The sequence below is a fragment of the Panthera leo genome, chromosome A3 (assembly GCF_018350215.1).
Source record: "Panthera leo isolate Ple1 chromosome A3, P.leo_Ple1_pat1.1, whole genome shotgun sequence".
Taxonomy (NCBI): Eukaryota; Metazoa; Chordata; class Mammalia; order Carnivora; family Felidae; genus Panthera; species Panthera leo.
Genome location: NC_056681.1, coordinates 57,881,678 through 57,903,949, shown reverse-complemented (window position 1 = coordinate 57,903,949; position 22,272 = coordinate 57,881,678). Strand labels below are relative to the sequence as shown.

The following is a 22,272-nucleotide window of genomic DNA, read 5'->3' as shown; positions in this document are numbered from 1 at the left end:
GCACAGTGATTCGCCATGAGGGTAAAACAAAACAAAACAAATGAACAACAACAAAAAAAACCCCCACAAACTTCATGAAAAATCAGAGGGCCAGTAAGAGATGGTGGAAGGGATTCCTGTTAGATGTTCATGTCCATCCCAAGTGGCCTTTGTTTGAATATTCAGGGATCTGTCAAACATATCACCTTTGGATTTGGCCCATTTCACTGCTGGAAGCTCTATTGTTACAAAGGTCTCTCTTCAATCGGCCTCTAGAACTTTCTATTCCATTGTCCTAGCTCCATCTATGGAGTAGGATACCTGGTGGCTTCCAGGTGTGCAGATATCAATCCCCTTGGTTTATGGGTCAACAGGAGAGCCTGGCTCATCTTCTCTGGCCAGGAAAGCCCTTGTTATCATTTCCTCTGAGTGCCATGATGGGAAAATGTTTAGGAAACACTGTTCTGGAGATTGATGAGAATGACCACCCTCCCTTTTACTAGAAGTCATTTTTCTACCAGGGAAGCTAAGCATGCAGTCTCTGATCACGCTTAGGATTCATCGAGGATGTCTTGGTCAATCAAGAACCCCTACATTTGTTTGGTTTTGTTTTCCACCAATGCTTCTGCTTTCTCTTTGCCCTATCCTATACTTACAAAATTAGGTTTGGGAAGAAAGAATAGGGTTTCACATTTGTCTCTGTTAAATTTTGTTTTATTCGTTGGGGTCTATGGCTCCCTCCTAATGGGGTTTTTGGGATCCTGATTTGCTTACTCAGTGAATTTGCAGTCCATTTAAACTCGGGGGCCCCCCATTGTGTAAGCATACCAGCCTTGCCCTTAGGCTTCAGGAACTTGCCCCGGGCCTACCAGCTCCATCTCTAGCCTCTAACCTGGCTTTGTGGCCCTCTCCTCTCCCTCATTCATGGCCTCTGGAAATATTACCAGGATCCATCTCTACACTCTCTGGATCTTTTTGGCAATGCTCACTTGATAATTTTTTTGGTTTCAGATTCAAGTTTTGCATTCTAACCTTGAATTTGCTCTTGTGGGGGGAAATGTATTCCTTTCAGTACTCCTCCCCACCACACTCCTCCACTCTTGACTCATCACAACTGGAGGGTCACCCATGACCATGTATATCCCCATCCTGGCTGTCAGTTTCCTGGTAGGGAGCAGGTATGGCACCTGAGGTTTTCGGGTGGAGACCACCCTTCAGATTGACGCATTCGTCATGGAGTATGGGCGTTTATGAAGATTTCCAGGTCTACTAATTGTATTGTTCATTTTGCTCACAAGAAAGAAGTTTGTAAATGCTTTCATGACTCTTGATTCATTGAGTCTGAAGTATTCTGTGTAATCTTCCCATCTATAATGCCATCAAACATTGAATGAGCTTCACCAGACTTGGCTTGTCCTTAGTCAATTCATGTTTTCTCTTAGTGATCATGGTTTCATTAAGTGCTAAAAGGCTAGCTCTGTAATAATTGTCTAAAATCTTTCCTGCTCACTAATCTGTACTTGCAAAATCCCTCCAACTCTGTGATGGATGAAAGAGCTCTCTGGAGGTATGAAGTATTAAGAGGTTTGGTAGGGAAGCTGGAAGACCCCGTGTGGCTTAGTGGTCTGGAAGGGTCATGGAGACAATCCGATTTGTTTATTTGTCATTGCCTGGGACAGGAGTGAAATCAGTAGGCAAATATCGAGCCAGATTCTCCCAGGGCTTAACCACAAAGGTTACAAGGAGGCCATTTGGCATAGTGTGTTAATTTTCCAGTTTAAAGGAACAAAGGTTAAACTAACAGAATGTGTCGCTAGAAGGTACTTCAGAGATCATGTAGACCAGTGCTCCTCAAAACTAAATGTGCACACAAGTCACCTGGGCAATTTTATTCAAATATAGATTCTGATTCAGTAGTTCTGGGGTAGGACCTGAGATTCTGTATTTCTGACATGCTCTCTGGTGATGCTCTCGGCCTATGGCCACGCTTTATATAACAAGGATTTAGACTATCCTGCATTTTTTTTTCATATGTAGAAACTGAGGTCCAGAGCGGTGAAGTGATTTCCCCAAAGCCATACTCAGGTCTCCTGGGGTTTCCGGTCAGTGTTTGTTTAATTGCAAAATTGCTGGACCTAGTAAAACAGAGGTTTACTCTTTCTTAAGGACTCATAGCATAGGGCGGGCAGCCAAGGTTTGATTCTAGGTATGTCCATGCTTGCACGCAGGCACACACACTGGCACACACACACGTGGTCATGGACACATATATTGTATGTGCTTCTTCATATTCTCCTTTCTCATCAGTTGTGATATGTAGGAAACACATGAATCACAAACACATTAAAGATATTGTTAAATGCAAGTCAATTCTGAATGTGTAAACTTTTCCATAAAAATATTCTGGGAAAATACATGAGTTGTTTCTGACCGCTTATGCGTAAATACAGAATGTTCTGGGGTTCTACAAAGACCATGTTACTGATAAAACTGTGTCATAATGATGTTTTCTATAGTTTGAATAGTAAAAGCTCTGGGCTTGACTCAGTAGGTTCTGTGCTCCAGCATTTATAAAGAACCCTAGAGTTTGGAGATTTTCCATTAACTTCTGGTATTGCATTTTTGTTGCCAGCTATGACTATTTGTTTCCCCTGAACTCTGTGGAGGGACTAAGCAACTGAGAAATCCCACGCAGAAGTGTGTGTATGTGTGTGTGTGTTCACACATGTTAACTAAACACTCTAGATTCCTGACATTTTTTTCTCCTTGTTGAGAAGCAGGAAAGGGGAAGGGAGAGAAAATTCTCTGGAATGGAAAAGAGGACCAGAAAAATCCTTGAAATGAAATCTCTTTCCTCCACTAAAGGCTTAGATAAGATGATAAGCTAAACAAGGAGGGAAAAACTGAGGTCACAAACTCCTCTTTTGGGAGGCAAATACTAATGGTGGGCTAAGCCCATTTTTGCATCTGCAGCTTGCCTATCTACTGTAGGGTAAGCTTCTTGAGGCCAAGGCTGGGTCTTCCAGGCCTTTTTTTTTTTTTCTCCTTCCAAAATGCTTAGAAGAGGGTCTTGCACCCAGTAGAAGGACAGAAGCATCTCTGGAATGAAATATTGTTCATCCTCCAGCATCAATCGCTCCTGGCTAGCAACCCTGGAAGCTGCTGGTATGTTTCAAAGAGCGTAAGAGCCAAGTCTGAGAGCTTATGAGTTGGTGTTCATCTGAAGCTGCAAGCCACTGCTGACTGTCTCCTCTCTCCTTATCGGCCTCTTCTTACCACTCGGAATCTCTCTGATGATGTTTTCCTTTTCTTTATGGGAGGAAAGAGTGGGAGGAGAAGGAAGAAACGGAGGAAACGAAAGAGGGGGAAGAAGGAGGCCAAGGAGAAGGAAGGAGAGGAGGGGAGGGGAGGAGGGGAGGAGATGAGGAACAGGGAGGAACTGGAGAAAGAAAGATGGCAAGCTGCTTGTGCAGAGGAACTGAGGTCAGACTCTTTCCCCTGAGATGCCCCTCCTTCTGGTTCCCCAGCCACCACTCATCTCTGCTCTGGGAGTCTGTATGAGTCAGTATAGTTTGAAAACCCGATTCAACTGACCTGGCAATGCCAAAAAGTAGATGTCTCTCATCAGTGAACATTCCAGAGATAATATGGGTTGGATGAGTTTCTAGCACTTTCTCTGTAGTTCTCTGGAAACCCCTCCCTTGTGTGTGGGCTTCATTCTCAAGCTTGTTTCTCTCTTTGTCTTAAGAAAGTTTCACATAGCAGCCCTAAGTGGGTGCTACCTACCATTGTCAGGTAGAAGCCCTAAGACTTGCTCTGACTGGACCAACCCTAAGTGCTTGCTATGGCCAGGAGGATGCTGTGTGGCACTTGGCTTTGCCCTGTTATGCCCATCCTGCAATCTCTTTGGAAGGAATAGTAGAATGACCCTGGTTGGCTCAGACCAGTGGGGCCAACCCTAGAGTTAGGGATGGAGTTAGCCCCTCAAGGCTCATGGCTACTCCTCGTTGGAGAAAGGGTAGAAAGTTCATTCAGACCTTTCAGGGACTTCTCAGCTGTTTCAGTGGGATTATGTCTTAAGCAGTCTGTTGATTTACCAGGTGGCCTAGACCTGAACACTCACATTATAGATAGGTTAGAAATGTCAGTGAAATTATTGCAGGAGCCTTAAACCTCAAGACCATTCTGCCTATTCTTAATGTTGTTGAAATTCCTGCCCATGGTTAAAGCAAAACATTTGGTATCTCATTTAAATTTCATTAATATACCAATTAATTGTGGTTATTTGGTAATTACCTAGAATGGGAAGGCATTCTGGGATACCCTCTGGAAAGGATACCAATAGTGTGAGGAAATTGCATTGTCCCTGAGTACATATGTTCCCCCCACCCCCACCCCCAAATAGCACTGATTCCAGGTAAGACTTGAAGAACAACACCAGATGGCCTCAATCTGGGCTCCACCCTGCCTGGGGAAGGGATCTTGGGGAAGGGATTTGCTTTTTCTACACCTCAGTCTCCTCATCTGTAACACGGGTCTAAAAATGTTAAATTTCCTAGAAAAGTGCCTGAAACCTAATAAGTGGCTACTCTTGCTGTCTGTTGTTAGTCATGCAGGCAAGACACAGGTTCAGAGCAAGAAGAATCACCCCAGGATGCAGTGGCGGGGGGGGGGGGATGCTTGAGTGAATGGTGGTAAAGATCAGAAGTCTGGGGGTGGGGCAATGGGGAGGGTTGGAAACGTGCATGTGGGTGTCATCACATTCGCAAAGATAAGAGATGGTGGTAGGGTGGTGGCTGCCCAGCATGGGCAAGCCAGGCTTTGAACAGTGTCTTCTCGAGTCAGTGGGTGGCCATCCAGATGGGCACGAGGCGTTCTTGTGAGGGCAGTGGGAATGAGGCAGAAAGATGTGTTGAGGCCAGCTGATGGCCAGAAGGAGAGGTTTGGCTATGCCGCAGACTTTACTTTTCAAGTTTATTTATTTATTTGTTTCTTTGTTTATGTATCTTGAGGGGGGAGGGGCAGAGAGAGAGGGAGAGAGAGACTCCCAAGCAGGCCCGGTGCTGGCAGCACAGAGCCCAACACAGGGCTGGAACTCATGAAACTGTGAGATCATGACTGGAGCCAAAACCGAGAGTCAGACGCTCAACCAGCTGAGCCACCCAGGTGCCCCTTTGCTGCAGATACGTGAGCAGCACTGTGAAAAGCTGGACCCTATGTCATGTTGAGAACATGAATGCCGGGTGTAGAAGGGGTCAAAGGAGAGAGGGAGGAAAGAGGTAACCGGACAGACAGCACCATCTCTCCTGGATAGACGCGACCGCTTCTGGAGGAAGGCAGAGATTCTGGCTACACACAGCCCTCATCTCCCCTCACCCTCCCTGCCTGCCACTGTCCCAGCATCCAGACACCCTGTGCTGGAGGGTGATCAGTGGGCCTCCCACCTCTAGGACGCTGAGGAGAGAGGCTGGCGGTGTTCCCAGGGCATGTGGCAGAGGCACAAAGAGACGCTGGGGCTGAAAGATAAAGAGAACTGAATGAAAGGTCCTTCAGGCTCACGTTTGTGGATATTGCTCTAAGAAGGATTGGGAGGACAGCAACCAAGGGAGAGGGTAGGACACCCCAGTCCCCGTCTTGACTCGGGGGATGACGGGACCTGTGGTAGGCTGGACATGCGGGCAAGGCTTGTCTAGGTCTAACGCAAAGTCACATGAGGACAGAGACACAGGCTTGTGAAGTGTTCGAGGTGAATGTGAAATAAAGTGTGTGGGTATTTCGTAAGGGTTTGGCACGTTTTCGGAATGATTCTGGCAGTCTGCCCAGCTCTGAGTTTCCTGTTCGTAGCTCCCCAAATGTGTCACTGCCGAGGATTAAAGCCCCTGTAGGCTCTGACACACACATCACTCAGAGTATTTCTCGTTTCTTTTAGCCTCAGTACCACTGGGTCGGCCGACAAGATGTGAGGTACCCTCTGGTGCTGCACGAACCAGATCCAAAGCTCTTCGGAGAGAGAAAAGAGGAATTAGCAAGTCTATCCAGGGCTGACATCAAAATGCACTTTTGTTTTTAATAACCAACTGCGACTCAGCTGACTTATTTGGGGGAAGAAGCCCTGTGGGCTTACCCTTGGAGTCACCACCTCCTGTGAGGCCAGCCATCCCCAAATGTCCCTATGATGAAGAAAGGACATGGTAAGATGATTAATTGCACTTCTGGTTTTTGTTCCCGTATTTTTTCCTCTTTTTCTTTTTGCTTACTTATACATTGAGAAAGTATTTAGGAGGAACAAATGGAATTTGATAAAACTGATAATGTTATGCTGTTTGTTGAAAACAGGATTTTTAAGGATTTCTTGGAGTTATATGGCTCTGTTGTAGCCATATTTGACCTAGAGATGTGTCTGTGAGTCATATGAAGAGGTCACCTATGATAAGGTATGTTTTACTGTCTGGAAGATTAACGATGAGTGATATGGGAAATATATGCTACTTATAAACCGTAAATAGTTGCATGAATTTGGGTAAATTGTGAGGTTTAAGGGACGGGTATTATAAATGAGAAGCTTTAAAAAACATTGTTGTTGATGTTAGAATTAAGACTTATTTTATCACTTTCCATTAAGTTTTGTCAGTTTTAGAGGGGCACAACCTGGGCCAATGTTTGACTGAAGGCCTTGCATTACTATTAACAGACATCCATTGGTTGCATTTAATGTTATAATGTATTGTATTAGCAACACTTGCAGGAGCTTCCTCCAGTAAGGGCTCAAAATGTAATCTTAAAAGCGCAACCATTTTTTTCAGAGGCCTTATGAATGTTACACCCACAGCTGTAAGGAAGACCTTACACTCTCTCAGAGATTAGAAACATCCCCCGGTATTTCTTCATTGGACGTCCTTGACTTCCATAATACTAGCAGTAGCATTATTGTGGGAAAGAATAAGAAAATGGGATAGAATCTGGAAGATTAAAGAGAAATGAGAACACCAGGAGGAGAGCAAAATGAGGTTTACTGTTCAATTCAATTCAATTCAATTCAATTCAATTCAATTCAATTCAATTCAATTCACGACTCTTTGCTCTTAAGCAAACTGCTAGTAGGTACTGTGGTGAGGAAGGATGTTTTCAGAAGGTGCAGCTGATGACCAGCTGGTTTGTGAATCAGGCGACCCACTCACGGGTGGCTGGAGACCACCAAATGTGCTGGAGGCCAAGGAAGGATCTGTGCTTGCTGGAAACGTGTGAATCTGCTGGGGACAGGAAGGAGATAATGCTTCCTAGAAAGAGCAGGGAGTGCTTCTTGAGGTGATTTAAACCTTCCTGATCCTGGTGATGAACTTCAAGAGATACTTAGGGCCTTTCTCAAGGCCACATGCAGGGGTTAGTCTTCTATCCCTCAACCCCTTCTGGGCACATGCCTGTTTGCTTACTTAGGAGAAAACCTTGCCAGGCATGGTTGAGGAATGGCTGAGATTCACTTCTAAAATGTGCCCTTGCAAAATTGGCAAATCGACACGCATCGCCCATGCTCACTGTCAGATACAGAATAAAGGACATAGATCAAGAAAAAAGATAAAAGATAAAAACCTGTCACTGTGTGAATAATGCTGTTAACATTTTGGTGCGTATGTTTTTTCCCCGATTGCATTTGCATTTAAAAGAAAAACATCCTTGTACTGTACCTGCCGGTTTATTACCTGCTTTTCCCTTTTGGGAATATATTGTGATCATCTCGCCATGCTAATGAATTTCTTTCTACAAAAGTTGTTTGATCACATTATATACAGAATTTAGAAATCATGTTGGTAGATATTTGATTGTTTTCTTTTTTATTATTAACCTTACAAGACTGATGTACTCACTAACCTTTCTATCTCTTCCTGATTGTTTCCTTGGACTGTCTTCCCCAGAGGGAACACCATGGGGTCAAAGGGCATGAGCATTTTTGGAGCTCTTGGTCCCTGCTACGAAATTAATCTAGGAAGGTGCTATTCGTGTATATGCCCTCCAGTTCTGTACAGATACCATTTCCCCCACACTTTCACTAACACTGGGGTTTGCCTTTTTTTTTTTTTTAAATGCGCTTGCTAATCTAATAACTGGCAAAGGCTATTTTGTGGTCTTGATTTGCTTTAAGAAAACCCTTTGTAAGTCCTTTTGGCTTCCTAATCTGCCCCTTTGGGTTCAGTCTCTTCTTGTCTTTTTGGTTATCAAAGCAATCATTTCTTACAGTAACTTATGCCAACCTAATTTCTGGGGACTTTGACCTCATTTGATGTCACTCAGAAGGTAGACTGAGATGTGGGGAATCAGAGGCTTTTGCTCTGAATTGCCACCATTTGAACAACCCAGGGCAAAACTCAGTCTTTATGATTTTACTTCCTTTTTGTCTATAAATTAAAAAAAATTTTTTTAATTTTTATTTATTTTTGAGAGGGAGAAAGAGACAGAGTGCAAGCAGGGGAGGGACAGAGAGAGAAGGAGACACAGAATCCAAAGCAGACTCTGGGCTCTGAGCTGTCAGCACAGACCCCAATGCGGGGGCTTGAACACATGAAACGCGAGTTCATGGCCTAAGCTGAAATCAGACGCTCAACCGATTGAGTCACCCAGCAGCCCCTCCGTTTTGTCTATAAAGTTCAAAAGTAAGGACTGACTTTTCATCCCACCATATGATTGTATTGGGAACATGGAGAGATGAGACAGAGGAAAGTTTTTTGAATAGAAAAAAAGGAAGAAATACAAAATGGTACTATTATGATGGCTGTTTTGTTTATTTATATTCTTGCCTTATAAAGTATGTTGTTTTTGGAGAGCAGCATGCTGAAATTTTGGCAATGCGTTCTAATTCTAGACTTGGAAAGTGTGTGTGTTGAGAGTGTGCACATGTGTGTGTGTGTGTGTGTGTGTGTGTGTGTGTCTGTGTGTTGCAACATATTTCTTGGTTCTTGGATTCAGTCCTAGCATTTGGTATGTTCTAGCAGCATATGGACATACTTTAGATCGAAGATGGTTTCTATTTTGTTGCTTACTTATCTCACTTGAATGTAGACGACAATGCACCATCCTTCTTATATTGCATTGTCATTGTCCACTTGCTTTGCTCAGTTCCCCCTTCTCAAAAGCGGGGCTTGTTTTATGTGCGTTTCTCTCTCTAGCACCTGGTCTGGGGGTCTGATACCTCGCGGTATCAGGCTCCACAAATGTTTCTTGAACGAGTCAACAGAAGGTAGCCAGGAACATTTTTACCCAACTCTGCCAGGAAAGGAATCACAGAAGAGTTTGGAAATGGTTTAATTTCATTTGGGTTGGTTTCCATTGTTATTGAGTAAACCTTTAAAGCTCTTAATGGGTATTAAGCAAATGAATACAAGCCAAGGGTAGAACCAGGAAAACGGAGATCATAGATTTGTAAGAGTAAGTCTCACAAGTGGGCTTAGTGTGAGTATAAGAAGCTTTACAGGGGGTACAGAGTTTCACTCTGATCCTCAGCTTGGTGCTAGGCTATCAACATCAGAACCAAACTGATGCTTAGCAACGCTCTGAACTCGGTGCCGAATAAATAATAATGAGGGCTAATACTTCATAAAGCACTTAACTATACGTGAGATCTAGTTCTAAGTGCTTTGTGTATAAGGTAGTCACTGTTATGATCTTATTCTGCAGATTAAGAAGCTGAAGGACAGAGAAGTGATTTGCTCAAAGTCAGTGCACAGCTGGGATTCATGATGCAGTCTTACTTAGAACCCACAGGTTGGTGAGGGTAGGATTGACTGAACCCTAGAGACGATGAATGGCACGTAGATTTGGGACTGCTGACCCACCGACGATGTTTGTGCTGTCCAGTTGGCTACATAGCCACCGTTTACTGAGTTCCCACTAAGGAACACACACTGATCTGCATTCTTACATCATTATATCTCATCTTTTTCATAACATTGCAAAATTGGCATCATTATACATGCTCAGGGACCAAACCAACTCAGACTCTGAGAAGTTCGGCAAGTGGCCCAAAGGTGATGAGATGAGCTAGTGGTGGGAGATCCCCATCAATCTATATCAAGTCCATTGAACTTCCTAGCCTCCATGCTACACTGGTCTGGACAGTTGAGTGCTGATGTGATGGATTCCTTGTCCAAAAGTGCCATGAGTCCCGTGCTACATTTGAAGGTGTCGCGCCTGGAAACACAGCCAGTTCATCCCCTCACTTGGGGATTGTGGGGAGGTGGGGTGCTCTGCCCTGTTCTCTCTGATTCTATGTGGGCCATTGTGAAATGGTACCTGGAGTTGATTTTCAGGCTGACATTCCCTAGCAGGATCATCCAATTTATCATCTCGGCCTAGACACGTTGAGTGTTTAATACATGGGGACACTTTCCCTAAACGTTCTATCCATTGGGCCCCTAGTTCTGCACCAGGAATGTCCAAGAAATGTCTCCAAGGAAGCTAGAATGAAGTAAGGCAAGTACTAGCTTGGGAGAGGAGGCCCAGCTTTGTTTTCTCCTGGCAACTGACCTATCTTCTCTTTGTTTAGTTGTTCCAGTTATAAGATGGGGATAATATAATTTAAAGTAGTATTTTATACAATTTTCTGTTGAAATTTTCAGTAAGATTTTGGAATTAGATTTTTTTTTTCAACAAATAACATATAGTTTGTGTACTTTTGAATAGATAACACACAATTTAAAAGGGGTATCTAGTGAAGTGAAGTCTTTCCTCTCTTTCCTTTTCTCGGACACCTCTTTCCCTCACTCTCACCAACAAGTAGCTCAACGAGGGTTAATAGTTTTTTTCCACCTTTCCCACACTGTATTAGTCAGGGTTCTTTAGAGAAACAGGGCCAGCAGGAGATACGTATATCAATCTCCTATTGGTTTTATATATAAAATTGGGCATGTAATTGGGATCCTGAGAGAGCGAGAGCGAGAGAGATTATAAAGTATTGGCTCACATGGTTATGGAGGCTGAGAAGTACTACCATCTGCCGTCGACAAGCTGTAGACCCAGGAAAGCAGGTGGCATAGTTTTAAGGCCTAAGAGCTGTAGAGCCAAAGGTGTAGATTCTAGCCCAGGTCTCAAGGCCTGCGAACAAAAAGCATGGAGGGCAAGAGAAAACAGATGTCTCAGCTCAAGTAGAGCTGATTCAACTTTTCTCTGCCTCTTTGTTCTGTTGCGACCCCCAAGGAATTGGACGATGCTCATGCATACTGGGGAGAGCCATCTGCTTTATGAGTTCAAACACTAATCTCTTCCACAAGCACCTTCCCAGACACACCCAGACACAGTCTTTAACCAGCTATCTGGGTGTCCTGTGGCTCAGTCAAACCGACACATAAAATGAACCATCACGCACACGGATGGTGTACCCTCCTCTGCACCCTATTCCATATCTGCATCTAATGAGGTGCATTTTTAACCTTTCAGTGGACTTTTAAGTTGCTTGCAGTCTTTTGCTATTACAACCAGTGTTGCAATGAATAAGAGCCTCACCTGTGTCATTTTGCAGAGGGGCAAACAAGCGTATTTATTGGCTAAATTCCTAGAAGTGGAATTATGGGTCAAAGACTATGTGCATTTGTGATTTTGTATGTATTTCAAAATTGCCCATCCACGTACCACCTACTTATGCCAATGAACGCTTCCTCTGGAATACTGGAGAGAATGTTTCCCCATGCACTTGTCAACACAGTATGCCAGTCAACTGTTTTTTGTGTTTTTTTTTTGACATTTATTTATTTTTGAGAGACAGAGAGAGACAGAGCATGAGCGGGGGAGAGGCGGAGAGAGAGAGAGGGAGACAGAGAACCCGAAGCAGGCTCTGGGCTCTGAGCTGTCAGCACAGAGCCCAATCCAGGGCTTGAACCCACGAACCGTGAGATCATGACCTGAGTTGAAGTCGGACGCTTAACCGACTGAGCCACCCAGGTGCCCCCCACCAGTCAACTGGTTTTTATGAAACTTTTGTGATCTTTTGGAGGGAGAGGTTAACTCAGCTTGTTTTTAAATTTTTCATATCTCATGTCATGATGGAGGCTTCTTTTTTTAGACTTTATTTTTTAACAGCAGTTTTAGGTTCACAGCAGAATTGAGGGGAAGGTATAGCGATTTCCCATTTATGTTCTTCCCCCACACATGTATAGCTTTCCTCATTATCAGTATGCTCTCCCTTCCCAGAGTGGTGGATTTGTTACCATTGATGAACCGACACTGACACGTCGTTTTCACCCAAAGTCCATAGTTTACATTGGGGTTCACTTTCGCTGTTGTACTGTGGGTTAGATGAGTATATAATGACATGCACACATCACTGTGGTATCACACAGAGTATTTTCACTGCCCTAACGTCTTCGGTGTTCCACTTATTCATTCTCCCCGTCACCACCCGACAACCTGGGGCAACCACTGATCATTTACTGTCTTCCTAGTTTTGCCTTATTCAGAATGCTATATAGTTGGAATCAAGGAACAGATTGGCTTCTTTTACTTAGAAGTGAGCATTTAAGTTTTCTTTGTGTCTTTTCATGGCTTGATGGTTCATTTCCTTTTAGTGCTAAATAATATTCCACCATCTGGATGTATCAGCTTATTTATCCATGCATCTACTGAATAATATCTTGGTTGTTTCCAAATTTGGGCAATTATGATTAAAGCTGCTATAAATATCTATGTACAGGTTTTTGTGTGGATGTAAATTTTCAACTCTTTTATGTAAATACCGAGGGGCACAGTTTCTGGATTGTATGGTAAGTCTGTTTTGTAAGAAACTGCCGAACTATCTTCCAAAGTGGTTGTACCATTTTATATTCCCACCTGCAATGAATGAGAGTTCCTGTTGCTCTACTTCCTTGCCAGCATTTGTTGTTGTCAGTGTTCTGGATTTTGGCCATTCTAATAAGTATGTAGTGGTATTGAGATTGTTTTAAAAACTGTTTGTGATCATAAGTTTTGGTTTACTCAGTGATTGTTTTTTTAGGCCTTGCTAGGTGTCTAGCCATGAGACACCATAGTGAGTGAGGGCAATCTGGCTGCTGCTTGCAAGGGCGGCACAAAAACTGGGCAGCAGCACATGTACCAATAGTGATTAGCACCATGAAAGAGACAGACTGCTGCTAAGATGGTGACTGATGAGCCAAGATCTACATTAGCTTGGTGATGCAGGTCCTGGTGGAGGAGGGCGGGTCTGAGGCACACAGGTGGAGGGCAGAGGGTTCAGCACAGTAGAGCCCTGTTGAAGGAACAGAAGAAGACATGTATAGGGTTGGTCAAGTATGAGGGAGGGCACTTGGAGATGAGCTTGGAGATTGGCTTTTATTCTGAATTTCAGGTAGCCTTCAGTCATGGGCTGGAAAGATGGTGACAGAGTCTATAAAGTCTTACGCTGTAGACCATAATAGCTCATCTGGATAGTGGATGTCATGGGCAGAAGTCGTTGCATTTGCCACAAGAGACAGTGACATGGCTGACATGTGGAGAGCGTTGGCACCCAAGATACTTCACTCTTTTGCCCAGCCCTGAATTCCTGTGTGTGTGACAAGTGACAAAAGCTTTGCCCAAACAATGCCATGGAGATGTTCCACAAAAATACATTCTACCTCTCCCAGAAGTAAAACTCAGCTTATAAGGACTTTCTCCTTCATTATCTCACACCTCGCTGAATTAACTGGTTGTTTTCACAAATCACTGTTGCATTTCCAGTCTGGGCCAACCACTGTACTGGGTGCCCCCAGGAGGAAAAGGAAGAGGAAGTGGGAGGGAAAATAGAAAGCTTTAGAAAATGTGCAGCAGTTTACAGTCTGGTTTCTAGAGAATCAAATGTCAACAACCAAAAGGAAGGCAGGAAAGGAACAGCAAAAGGGCCCTGCACCTTTCAGCTTCCAGATAAAAACTCTGACCTCATGGTGTGGGCCATGTATGTGCTTCTCCCACATCCTTCTCTGGAGGTGCAGGTAGGGTTATCATTCTAACTTTAGAGGTGAAGAATAGAGAGCTTTCCTTAAGACCACTGAGTGAGCAAGGGGTGGAGCTGGGACTGTCCCCTGAGCACTGAGACCATGGCTTTCTGTACTCCATAATAAAGCAAATACCTAAGTTTTATTATCTGGGGAAGACCCTGAGGAGAGGTTTTCCCTCTACTATGCCTGCTTTTCCACCCTGGTCCTTCGGTTCCATTCTTATGGGGCTACTTTGCTCATGAGTTTGCGATGCTGGGAGGGCTCTGCAGAAGGGGTATGGATGGACCGTGCCCTTGGGTACCTGATGATAAGGCTCCAAGTTGAGAAGAGCCTCCATCTTGTAAAGAAACATAAGAGAACAAGACAAAGTATTGATGATTGGGGGGGGGGGGGGCACTCAGGCCTGTCTGCATGGCACAACTGGTCATTTGTGGCCAGAGCAGAGTGGGGATTAATGTATGTGCATGGAGGGGTACCTGGAATGAAGACTCCATGAACTTTGGCCCTGAAGAGGTGTTAAGGGATGCAGGCTTCCATGGACATAGAACATCTGGATAGGAAATTGGAAGGCTGTAGGTCAGTTTCATAAGCTCAGGAAGCTTCTCCTCCTGGTCCTGGGAAAAGAGGGCAGGGTTTCCTTCTGAGAGGAAGGGACTCCTCAGGTGAATTCTAGGTGCTCAACCAACCCAGACAGAACTGTCCAGTTGAAAGCAACTTGGGGAAGGGACTGTCAAGTGATAATGATGGGTAAAAAAGGCAGCAAAAGGGATATATACCAAAAAGCAAAACAAAAAAAGTCCAGAAACATTATTTGTAAAATTTGAAATGTGTCTAAACATACTTGTTAAACATAGTTGAAATAAATATCTTAGGATTCCTAGATTTTTAGGCTTTTTAGTTTTCTTATATCTATGTTCAATCAGTCCATAACAATGGCATTATTTGCTTTAAAGACTGAAATTTCAGAAAGGATTTTAGCAAGTTTGATGTCTGAAGGCTTCAGACATTCTCGGGCTCAATGAATGAATAATGACATTGTTCTAGCATTAACTAGGTGATGGCATGTGTGCGTCTTTTGTGGATGTCTGCCTCTTTTTATAGTTTGAAGGGGTATTATTGGACACAGCCATGCTTATAAATTATCCCGTCTTGTTTCTAAAGATACCAAACCTCTTGACAGTGAGCCCTTTCTTGGTTGAGGTAAGCAGTGTTGCTTTTGATGACCGTAGCCACTCAGTCAATTTTGCAGACAGCATATTCCAACATGGGTCACAAAACCAACACATTCCAAAGCCATGAGTGCACCCCCCCAAAAAACTGATGTGGTTACCCTAACTCTATTCCCGGAGTTAGTGAGAGGGTAGAACTTGACTGGAAATCCTCAGGCAACTTTTCTTTTGTTATCTTTTGTTAGGTCTTTTGTTGTCTGTGATTTCATTTGCCCACCTCTTGATCTCTTTGTTGTAGGCTGACTAGCCGCCACACTCTTCTGGAAATACCAACAATGTAGCACCCTCCTCCCCTGCCCCTGTCGGTCTCCTCCCCATGATTTCTGGGTGCTTCTCAGATATTACTTGTGTTCCTTACATGGATTTTATTATTTTTAATTTTTCCTGAAGGAGACAGAGACCCAGAGACAGCAAGTAGTTTCTCAAGATGTAGTGAATGATTAACAGGAGTCCAGATATAAACACATATCTGCTGGAATCCCAACATTCTTTGTATTTTGTTGTACTGAAATGGTAAGAGAACTTGAAGAAGGGAAGCACTGGTTTATGGAATCATTCTTCTTTTTTTTTTTAATTTTTTTTTAATGTTTTTGAGAGACAGAGAGAGACAGAGTATGAGTGGAGAAGGGGCAGAGAGAGGGAGACACAGAAACTGAAGCAGGCTCCAGGCTCCGAGCTGTCAACACAGAGCCTGACGCGGGGCTCAAACTCACGAACTGCGAGATCGTGACCGGAGCCGAAGTCGGACGCTCAACCAACTAAGGCACCCAGGCGCCCCTGGAATCATTCTTCTTAAGGTGTAGTTGAATTAGTCACATTTTTATGAGTGTTGACGTTTTTCAAAGTTTGTTCACATGAAGCACATGATTAAGGTTCCCTCTTTCCTCCTCTGATATGGATTTATCACCCAAATTGGCACATGTTATCTGTAAGCTAGTTTTTTAAAAAGGTATCATGTGCAAGGGTTATTTTCCACGCTCTGAAATAGTCAGTAGAAAATTTTTAAACTAAAATCAATCTAGATGAAATATACATAATAATAAGGTACAAATTAACTTGATAGATATTTCTCTGGAATGATTAAACAGACCCTGCCTGAAGTAGGTGGGAAAAACCTGATTTCACAAATAGTATCATCTGTCCATTAAAGAATAATCTGTATATCAAAAAAACAACAACTGATAACAAGTGTTGGCAAGATTGTAGAGAAAAGGGAAGCCTTGTGTACTGTTGGAGGGAATGTAAATTGGTTATGGTTACTACTGAACACGGTATGGAGGTTCCTCAAAAATTTAAAGGAGAACTACCATGTGATTGAGTCATCCCACATCTGGGTGTATATCTGAAGGAAGTAGAAACAGGATCTTGAGGAGATATCTGCACCCCCATGTTTACTACAGCATTATTCACAATAGCCAAGATACGGACACAACCTAAATATTTGTCAGCAGGTGAATGGATAAAGAATATGTGGTATATATATACAATGAGATAATATTCAGCCACGAGAAAAGAAGGAAATCCTGCCTTTTGCAACAACATGGATGAAGCTTTAGGGCATTAGGCTAAGTGAAATAAGCCAGACAGAGAAAGAGAAATGCTATATGACATCACTTACATGTGAAGTCTACAAAAGCTAAACTCAGAGCAACAGAGTGGAGGAGTGTTGTTCTTAAAGGGAAATAGATTTTGATCAAAGGATAAAAACTTCCGGTTGTGAGATTAACACATTGGGATCTAATGTACAGCATGGCTATTAGAGCTAATATCATGCATTTGAAATTTGCTAAGAGCAGATCTTAAATGTTCTAACCATAAAAAAAGAAGTGGTAATTATGTGATGGGTTGGGGGTGTTAGCTTATGCTATGGTGGTAGTCATTTTGCAATATATAAATGCATCAGATCCACACCTTGTGCACCTTAAACTTACACAATGTTATACGCCAATCATATTGATATTCATGTACCTATACATATAATGTAGCTGGCAATGCAAAGATTCGAGGGATTTCTTTCCTAGAAGGAAAATACGTGGTTATAATCACTGGTGATAGAACATGTACTTAGACTTAGTTGACTTGAAAAATCTCATGTGAACTTACCACGACTACCTCTTTTTAATAAATTTCCCTCAAGATTTAAGCATTTCTCTAGATTAATATGGTGGGTTACTGAGCTGACTCGTAAGGAGAAGGGGCAGTTCCATTTTTGCTATTGTAATAACGTGGGAAATTACACCCAACATCATTCACCATGCTTGAATATTTATCATCAACCTCAAATTCTGAGTTTTATTTAACAGCAAGATTAGAGTTCTAAACTTCTTTTTCCCAGTTGAAACCTTTAGTAACTTTGGTATGACAGTGTGACAAGTGTACAGAAACTACATCCACAGGAAAGCGAAAAATGCTACGGGGAGGGGTGGTGGAGACAGGTACTTCCTTTGGTCTGGAACTGATGTATTGATGTCCAGATTATAAATTACTGTTCTAGGGAAACCTGCTGTGTGTGACTAAGTCCCTGAGGCTCAACTCTCTTTCTTTGCCTGGCCACAGTAGGCTGGGTCCATGTAGAAAACAGGTTTTGCTGTGTTAGCGAACCATGCAGTTCTGTGCAAATTGGATATACGTCTGCTGAATAGGATCATCCTCTATGGTCTAGGCCAGTGGTCGTCAATCCTGGCTGTGTATCTGAATCACCTGGGAAGCTTTAAAACATGCTGATGCCTGGGTCCCACCATCAGAAGTTCTCATGTGATTGGTCTGGGACACAGCATCAGCACAGGGATTTTTAAAAGCTTGCGAGGTGATTATACCATGCCACTGGTATAATGTGGGTTGAGAACCACTGACCTGGGATGTAGACAGCCATAAATTCAGTAAATTACCTGAGCAAACAAGAAGCTGGCTGGAGCAAGGCTGTCCAGAGCGATTGCCACATCCTGCCTGCTGGGGGAATTTACATCCATTTCCCAGAAAACCTTGTCCCTAGAAGTTACCAAAGGCTCTCCATCCCATCAGTGTGGGTGGAATTTTCTAAGGCACGGTGGGCATTAGTCGTGTAAATGTAGCCACTGTGTACTTATTTGGCAAAGATTCACATGTCTGCTCTGTTCAAGCTATAGTCAGAGAAAGAGCCTACTTTTAAGAACTTGAGTATCAGGGCAGTGAAGAACTCGTCCAGAACGAAGTTGGGGTTGCCAGTGCCATCAGAGAGGGGGAGGTGAAGCCAAGGGTTCAGAGGAGGGGAGAGAATCCCCCCTGGTTGGAGGAGTGGGGAGGAAGGCATGAGCTGGAGGAGGAAGAGTGACTTTCTCTGTGGAAGGAAAGAGGTAGCGACTGGGGAAGTTGGCGAGGAGGCAAACACTTGCAAAAGCTAGAGTCCAGGGAGACCCGGGCGGGTGTAGGACCCGCAATGGAGTGGTCTGGCCTCATCCCAGCTGCAGTGGGGGCCCCTGTGTGGCAGACTTTGACTGTCAACGTTGAAGCAAAGAGTGAGTAGGGACTTGCCTAGTACTATTTATTCAGCTAATGTGGATGGTTCAGAAGAAAAGTGTGTTTTGGTCTAAGCATCTGTTTTGATAAGGTGGAAAAGAAGCCCACATAGGTTACCCAGTTTTGCACTGGCAAGGTAAGTGTATTGCATTTGGTGGTTCAGACTCTTGTAATTGCCTTTTCTTGAACTGCTAAAGCTTCCTTTGTTCTTCCCCAGTTCTCCTGAGGAAAACACTTAAGAACTTCCCCCTCCTCCCCCACACACAGGATCTTGTCTAAAGTAGTAACAGTGAAACTCTGAATATGAGATGATTAGGTGCAGCCATTAAGAGGTTTGATGGTTCGCAGTCTTTACTTAACAATTTGGGGCCATATTGACTCTTAAGTAAATATGGCAACTGCTTTTCTTTTTCTTCTTCTTCTTTTCAAAATACAAAAACAAACTTTAAAAGTAAGGCAGATTTTGGAATAAATGGGCAACGTACTTCTGCAAATGATGTTTCTGGATTAATTTTATTGCATCCGGATGCTCTTTAGTGTATTTGGGGAATTTTATTAATAAGAAAGTCTAAGTGCTGCTAGTGAGTCAGCCTCTGAGACATCAGTACTCCTATAGTTGAGATCACTTTGTGTGAGTCTGACTTTAAAGCATCAAAAAGTATTTAATGAGTTCTCTGCACTGGGTTAGGCGCATTGGAGGATACAAAAAGATAAAATGAAAATAAAAATAAAAATAAAATAAAATAAAATAAAATAAAATAAAATAAAATAATAAAATAAAATGAGGAGGAAGGACATTGTCCCCAAAACCTCTGGGTTTGCTTTTTTTGTCCCTTTTGCACAGTCGAAGAAACAGGGCAAATTGGGAAATCATGGCAGCAGACTTTCGACACTTGATCCTAATGTGTTCACGATCAGGCTACATTTTTCTAAATAAAAGTTGCACATCTATAGTTTCTTAGTTCTGCTTCTTACTGTTCTCATGTTAATTTATTATCCCACTGCAATATGTGTTTGACCCGGTTTGAAAGAATCTAGTGATAAGTGGGGAAGGAAAAAAAAAAAAAACCTTTAAAAAAAGGTTTAAACCTTTAAAAAGGTTTAAAAAAAAACACCCTCAAAATGGCTTAAAAAATCTTTAAAAAGTCTTTAAAAAGATTATGCTTATTTCCCTATGAATCTTAGGTGCGTGACAAAGTAAATGTTAACAAGTCTTAGTTTTAACATCTTGGTTTTAAATGTTGGGCAGTGTCATCCCATATCCACATGTTTTCTCATCACACCACATGTCCAATTTGGGATGGGGAAGAGGTCCTTACTCTACACTTGAAATCCTAATACTTTCTCTGCCCACCTTTGGGGGACCACAAATAACAATGCCAAGCACCTACCATATGCCAAGTATCACAATAAACACTTTTATCTGTGTGTTTGCCATTCTGGAAAGGTGACAGAGGGGCCATGAGACTGATGAAGCAAATTTGGAAATAGTAGAGCTGGAGGCACCTTGGCCTCTCCTGTGAGTTAATGCTGTTTGTGGCATTGTCGTGCATGGACGTTTCTTGCTTAGCTCTCTTGTTAACATCACAAAATCAAGTGATTGCGTATATTACTGTTAGTTATCTCTGACTTCTCAGATCATTAAACAGCCTCCAACATCTCTCTTCAGTTACTTCTGTACTCAGATTGCTGCCTTTGGGTCTCTATCCTATCTTTCTTCTGGCACGTTCCTGGCATGTTTCTTTTGGCATGTTATTTTTATCAGTAGATTAATCTCACCTTGTAACTCAAGGACTCAAGACAGCTTATTGCTTATTTAAATGTGTGTCTAAGTCTGTATGGCCCCTTGGGGATGTGTCATATGGGCTTCTCAGAAATGGCGTTTGTGGGTGGGGGACACTGCTGGGCAGAAAATATTTATTTTGTTCCGAGCACTTGAGTTTCAAAAGTTATATTCTCACTTATTAAGACTTTGGAGGAGTGCCAAAGCTGCTACCTCCTGAGAGTTTTCCACCAAAATCAGTCCTCTGGCATGGTAAAGAATGTTTTGCGAAGTATCAAGAAAAGATATATAAATGAATATTGCTCCAAATAAACATACAATTCTGGAAGCAAAGAAAACATTTGTCAGAGGGTAATGGTAAAAACAGTAACCTTATGCTCAAGTTAGGTTGGACCTTGTTTCCAATAACTCAAGCATACCTTGAAACAAACTCCTTACTGTATTTTAAAAACATGCCTTTGTCTAAGGAGGGTTTCCCTTTGTACTCTCATGTGAAGTTGGAATATTTATTATGGAAACCAAATTGAACTTCCTTTGGTCTGCTGAAAATTAGAAAATAAATTGTGTGTAGTCGGTGAGTTATTGTTCTGAACTTAACTGCATCAGATTAACTTCTGGAACTGAAATCCCAATGACACAATTTCACAGTGCGATTGTAATGTTTGTGTAAGCTCCAGGTGTTGAGAAAGATGTAAGGTACATCTGGTGCCAATGGCCTTCTCAGCCTGGCAGGGGCAGAGTTTGGAGTCTTAATGGGAATTACATAACAAGTGCAGACCATTATCTCTTAGCTATGCAGGTGGATTTTAGTTATAACTCATTCTCATGGCCAGAAATCCCTTCATGGCACTCTGTAATGGCTGTTTCGGGAACTCAGGTGGACAAATAGTTTTGTCTTGAACTAGCTCAATTGGAATTTCCCTCTGAGGTCTCAATGCTTTCAGGTCTCACTGACTTTCATGTGCTTAATTTGATTAGATCAGCCTTCATCTCTGTCATGGGGTCCTTCATGTTAAAATACTTCAGCACAGAGACTTTGATGTGGGTGTTATGTGAGTGTGTGTTATGTTTGTTGTATGCTTTTGTGTATGTGTGTTGTATGGATGTGTGTTTTTATGTGTTGTGTGTATGTTGTATGGCTGTGTCATGTGCCTGTTTTTCGTGTGCTGTGTGTGTTGGTGAGTGTTGTGTGTGAGTGTGTATGTTACATGTGTATTGTGTTTGCTGTGTGCGTTTTGTATTTTGTGTGTTGTGCATATCTGTGTGTTGTATTTGTGTTGCGGGAGTGCCCAGAACTTAGCATATATTTTACTGGGTGCTTGGTAAGTATTCATTAAATGAGGAAAGGGCATAATTCCTGCTCCCATGAAGCTCACTGTATAAACTCACAGGTTGGATTGTCAATTTCTTGAGAGTAGGGTCTAACTTGTGTTATGACACCACTGGCATACGATAAGTATAGGGGCTCAGACGGGAAATATATAGCATGTAGCAAACCACAGTCTTGCTCTCAGGCTCAGTCTTCTTGAGGCAGACACTTTCCACATTCACTTTCTCACGTACTATATTATTTCCTTCTTTATTATGTTTACTCTTTATTGTCTGTCTACACCATGTAGAATGTAAGCTCCATGTGGGTAGGGATTTTGTGTGATTTGTTCCCAGATACATCCCAAGTACCTAGAACACTGCCTGGTATATAGTATGTGCTCAGTCACTGTTTATTGAATGACTAAATGTAAGAGGAGTTCTAGTATGTTCAGTACAAGTCAAGGTTTTTAGCCAAATACAGATGTTATTATCTCTGTCATAGTTTGTGTTCAATCTCAGTAAC

The 22,272-nt window shown here is 42.6% G+C and overlaps 1 protein-coding gene across 2 annotated transcripts in view; it reads left to right on the top strand.

Moving 5' to 3' along the window:
• The window catches only part of IL1R1 (interleukin 1 receptor type 1), a 129,141-nt gene that overhangs the window by 44,888 nt on the left and 61,981 nt on the right, over positions 1-22,272 (top strand). Inside the window, exons 3-4 of one of the 2 annotated variants that reach the window (XM_042931882.1) lie at positions 5,909-6,170; positions 6,316-6,413. The gene's annotated coding sequence lies outside the window, so the exon portion shown is untranslated. Of the gene's footprint in view, positions 1-5,849; positions 6,171-6,315; positions 6,414-22,272 lie in introns of those variants that run through there. The other variant, XM_042931883.1, reaches the window with a different exon arrangement.